Here is a 6,000-nt window from a genome sequence, read left to right on the forward strand (position 1 = left end):
GCACAGATTTGATGAGCTGTATCCAAATAAAGTCTCAATCTAGACAGGCACTGGAAGATTTAGAAGGTGCAAAATTTGCACAATCTTCTATTTTTTGCAGATGAGATTTCAGCACACGCAGTTTACAAAGCAGATATGGATGTATTTAATCAACAGCTCCTTTTGGTTTTGTGTTGTTCCCACTTTTATCCTTATAGGGTTTTAGTAATGGTCTTTGAAGATGCTTGTAATAATCTTTCGACTAGTTTAATTATGTTTCAGTCACAAAAATCTAGCAGCCAGTGGATGTCAGCACAGAGCCCTGTGATCAGCATGTTTTACTCGCTGTGTTTTACATGTTTCAGAAATGACTGAATTACAAATACCCACGAGCAGTACGTCCTGTGGATATTTAGTAATTGTGTTATATTCTATCTTTATTTTGAACATGTTAAAATAGTATTACAACAACAACAACAGAGAAACAAAGAAGGCAAATCAAAAGGAAAAAGAAACAGTAATAATTATAATTAACTTACATGTTCAAAAAGGAAGAAGCATGAGCTTATTTAATCCCACACCATTTTACATTATTCAGTAACTAATAGCACTAATAACACCTTTTCTTCCTGTTTATGCCCGTATCCATCATAAATTATTTCTTACAATTTGTTACATGTATTTGCTTTTATAACACCAGTAACACATCAAAAGATATTCAAATTTACGGATACACACACACACACACACACACACACACACACACACACACTTGTATAAACATACATGTACACACACACACACACACACACACTTGTATAAACATACATGTACACACACACACACACACACACACATATACAGTAGTGTGCAAAGGTTTTAGGCAGGTGTGGAAAAAATGCTGCAAACAAAGAATCCTTTCAGAAATATAAATGATTGTTTATTGGCCCCAAATATATTCTGCAGCAGGACAACGAGCCCAAACACAGCCAAAGTCATTAAGAACTATCTTCAGTGTAAAGAACAAGAAGTCCTGGAAGTGATGGTCCGGTCCCCACAGAGCTCTGACATCATCGAGCGTGTCTGGGATTACATGAAGAGTCAGAAGGATGTGAGGAAGCCTACATATGGCTTATATATAAGTATCACATGTGGAGTTCCCCAAGGTTCCATCTTGGGACCCCTTCTGTTTAACATTTACATGCTCCCACTGGCACAGATTATAAAGAACAACAAAATAAACTACCACAGCTATGCAGATGACACACAAATATATATCACAATGTCACCAGGAGACCGAGGCCCTGTACAGGCTCTTGGTAAATGCATTGAGGAAATCAATGACTGGTTGTGCCACAATTTTCTCCAGCTAAACAAAAACAAAACTGAGGTAATAGTCTTTGGCGCCAAAGAAAAACGATTACAGGTCACCAGAGAACTTCAATCTATACACCTAAAAACCACAAACCAGGCGAGAAATTTGGGTGTAGTGATGGATGCAGACCTAAACTTAGAAAAACACATTAAGACAATAACAAAGTCAGCTTACTATCACCTCAAGGATATTTCAAGGATAAAAGATCTGATGTCTCAACAGGACCTGGAAAAACTAGTCCATGCATTCATCTTTAGTAGGCTTGATTACTGTAACAGCATCTTTACAGGTCTACCTAAAAAATCAGTCAGACAACTACAGCTCATTCAGAACTCTGCTGCTCGAGTCCTCACTAAGACTAAAAAAGTGGACCACATCAGTCCAGCTCTGAGGTCCTTACACTGGCTGCCTGTCCGTCAGAGGATAGACTTTAAAGTTCTGATGCTGGCCTATAAAGCTCTGAATGGTTTAGGACCAAAATACATCAATGACCTCCTGACCCAGTATGAACCATCCAGATCCCTCAGGTCATCTGGATCCGGTCTTTTATCAGTTCCCAGAGTCAGAACCAGACACGGAGAAGCTGCATTCAGCTTTTATGCTCCTTATATCTGGAACAAACTCCCAGAAAGCCTCAGATCAGCTGAAACACTCAGTTTATTTAAATCCAGGTTGAAGCCTCACCTGTTCTCAGCTGCATTTGAATAAAGCACCAAATCCACACTTTAAGCTTAAATTTCAAAACTTACATTTAACTACTGATTTTATCTGCTGTTTTTTTAATCAATTTTAAATCATGCTTTTTATTTGTTTTTGTTCTTTAATGTCTCTGTAAAGCACTTTGAATCACCTTGTTGTTGAATTGTGCTATATAAATAAACTTGCCGTACATAGATGTCAGGAACAACCTACCAGCTGAGTTCCTTCAACCACTGTGGTCACACCAAATACTGATGTGATTTAGATTTCTCTTTTGTTCATTCGCTGCATTTTGTTGACTGATGAAAATAAATGATTAACATATTCTTTGTTTACAGCATTTTTTCTCACCTAGCTAAAACTTTTGCTCAGTACTGTATGTAATCTGTAATACTTGGATCCCTGCATGTGTAAGATGATATTTTATGTATAAAAGACAGAAAATGTTGCAGCATGCAAAGATTATAATCCAAGCATCTTGAAACCTGAGTACACATCTTTTCTCTTTTCTATAGAAACACTATAATCAAAATCATGCGTTCATGTTGTGTTTGTTGTGTTTGATTTATACAGAAGAATCATAAAAGGCTTGGATTCCTGCAGTCGCTCAATACCAAAAAGGTGGAAAAGAGTCATTCTTTTTGCTGTTTGCCAAAAAAAAGTGACAGAACTGAAAATAAATCAACGAATAAACCAAAATGAGAGAAATTCTGAATTTCACACCTCTCAGTTTGCTGTGCTAATTAGACAAGAAAGAAATAAAATATGACCAAGCACCTGTGAAGAAGCATGTGTTTACATGAACCGAACTCGAACACACCTTGAGTTTGCATCTCTCTTTTTTCTGCTTCACACCGACGCACACACACACACACCTCTGGGTAATAGCTCAATTAACACGCTGTCACGTCAGGAAACGCGAGCCAACTAAATCCACCTGTCTCCAAGGAGGATAACGAAGTGAGAGGAAGTAATTGATACTATATTCATGGAAAGCTACTTTAAAAACTAATTATGTGTGTATAACAAGCAGAGAATTATTCCGACAGCTCCTGAAACCTATTAGCTGTGGGGATGGGACCGTGTGTGTGTGACAGCGTGACAAAGACACACTCTCTATTTGCCACTGATGCCACAGAAAAATGCTAAAATACATCAAAGCCGACTTTAACTTCACTAAGAAGAAGGAATACTTACTTCACGTCTGTGTAATTTATCCCCAAAATGTGCTTGCATGCTGTGTGTGTTGATCAGTCACGTCAAAACATATACAGACTTACAACTGTGGAAGAAAGAAAAAACCCAAGAAGCAACCAAACCTGTTTTTGTTGTCAACAGCAGATAAGCTGCGTTCAGAGAAAACTGTTTAATGCAAAGAAACACAGGATATGCTCAACATCCCAAAGCTTCCTGCAACATGTGGCTTGTCCTGTGAGGTGGGCTGGTTGTTTATTTTTATTTTTGTTTGTCCCTCCAGATCAGACAGGATAAAAATATGTTGGTGTGTCATAAACAGCTGGGAATCATACAGCAAACATAACTCATGATTGTGCTTTGCTGTTCCCGATGGTTACAGGGTTGTGCGCTCCAAATTCGTCACCTAGGATTAAGCGTCAATGCCAAGCTCTGCTCTAACGTTATGAAGCATCTGATGGAGAACATCTGATGAAAACAACCTGTCACTGTAACTCTGCTCCCTGTTCAGAGTGCGTTGCAAAGGCAGACGTTTTTGTTGCCGTTTAATCGTTTATGTCACGGTGAATTCAACTCAAGTTTGAAGGGCTGTCATTCTGACGCAGTGGAGGAGATCAATGAAGAGCAAAGGGCAGGAGTTTTGAGGTGCACGAGGTGAGGAATCACTTTTTATTTATTTATCTTTTTATGAACACAAACAACAAGCCCGGATTCAGGAGACAGACTTTTACTTTTATCTCTACTTTTAAGATTAGGCTTCAAACTTTCCTTTTTGCTAAAGCATATAATTAGGGCTGGATCAGGTGACCCTGAATCCTCCCTTAGTTATGCTGCAATAGGTGGAGGCTGCTGGGGGATTCCCATGATGCACTGGGTGTTTCTTCTTCACTCACTATGGGGGTGTCCAGATTCATGGGCTACATCCTCCTGAGGACCTGTCCTTCGTGGCCTACGTGGGCTGGGTCGTTAGAAGTCTATGAATTTGGACAGCCTCCGTCACTGTGATGTAATTGGCCTACAAATGTGACCTCAGTAGGATGCAGCCCATGATTTTGGACACTCCCGTAGACTCCTCCAAATGCAGCCGACAAATGCGTCCTCCTTTTCCCCGAATTTGAAGGATGGGTCAGGTTTATCCTTCGTGGCCCACCATATTCCAGAATTCATAGCGCGGCCCAGCCAAACTCCAGTTTCCAACAATGGCGGCCGCTACTAAGTTTTAAAATTACTCTTACTAATCTTTCTCGGTCACAAAATAAACTTTTAACATATTTTCAGGCGAGAAAGTAGCTGTGTAAACTTCAAATATCTGCTGGGTTTATCAAGGTATCGCATATTTGCAAAAGTGCGCTGAAGTTTTCGGAGACGTCCGTTACCCACCAGCTCGATAGCTAGCCGGGAGCTCGAGGGTCACTAGAGCCAGCGAGAACGGCACAACTCCCCTGCACATCATTTTCAGATCACCGCAGTCTTTTGCTACTCAGGTTAAACGTGATATATAAGTCACTTAGACAACCTAAAAATGTTATTGTTGGGCTTTTTTCAGTGTTTTATTTGTTCGTGAGTAAATCGGTTTGGCTGAGATTAAAGTTATTAGATTAGATTTGATAAAATAAAATTTTGTTTGAGGGTTCCTCCCTGGTTTTCACCGTCCAATTTCACAGCCGCTCACTTCCGGCCTACCCGACCTTCTGAGGACCCGGCCCACGTGTTAATCGACCTCTCTAAACTAAATCATACTAGTTATTAATCTCTGTCTCTCGTCCACAGCATGTCTTCCTTCTCTCACCCAATCCGGTCGCAGCAGATGGCCCCGCCCCTTCTTGAGCCTGGTCTGCCGGATGTTTCTTCCTGTTAAAAGGGAGTTTTTCCTTCCCCCTGTCGCCAAGTTCTTGCTCATAGGGGGTCGTCTGATTGTTGGGTTTTTCTGTGGGGTCTCTACCTTACAATATAAAACACCTTGGGGTGACTGTTGCTGTGATTAGATGCTGTAGAACTGAATTGAATGGAAGCCAGTCACCATATTGGCCGGTCAGCCTTTTCCTTCCCCATCTCAGCACACTCCTGTTTCCACACACACACACACACACACACACACACACACACACCTGTCATGTGCAAAGGAGAAAAACATGCATATCTGCAACAAGTAAATATCATTGCAGTCGCAGCGGTGGAATCAATTCTCTGTTGGTTTTGGTATTTTCATGGGATTTGTTGACAATGAGAAAAACTTAATATCACCAGCCCGGTGCTCTAAATCAATGCACTTCTCAGTGCAATCAGAATTTGAGGTGAGCCAATGAATAGGGCAATGGGATAGGAAGCAGTAACTCTGAATTGGATTCAGAGGAATTGCAGACCAAAAGACCAGTGGGTTCATGCCCTCTATCTCCTTTCTCACTCTTTTACAAAAAATATGACATTTTCAATGCATGAAGCAATTTAATCTCTCCCTCCTCTATGAAAACGCCTGTAAATGAGCGTCTGTGAAATTAAGGAGATCGCCCAGAGATTGGTCAGTCTGTCGATCTCTCTCCCTCGTTCTTTCTTTGTCTCCATCTAATACAAAATATAAGATATTATCAATGCATGAAGCAATTTAATCTCTTTTCCTTTGCGCTCTCTCATATGAAAACGTCTCTAAATGAGTGTCTGTGAAATTAAGTGGGAGAATGGTCTGTTTTCTCTCAGGTCAGTCCCTCTCTCTCTTCCTCCTTCTCCTTCTCTCTCTGCTTCTGTGATCAATCCAT

This window comes from Aulonocara sp. 'chitande type north' Nkhata Bay, linkage group LG16 (assembly GCF_057382095.1).
Source record: "Aulonocara sp. 'chitande type north' Nkhata Bay isolate Kocher_YH1m ecotype deep benthic linkage group LG16, A_spYH_male_GT1.1, whole genome shotgun sequence".
In the NCBI taxonomy this organism is placed as follows: domain Eukaryota; kingdom Metazoa; phylum Chordata; class Actinopteri; order Cichliformes; family Cichlidae; genus Aulonocara; species Aulonocara sp. 'chitande type north' Nkhata Bay.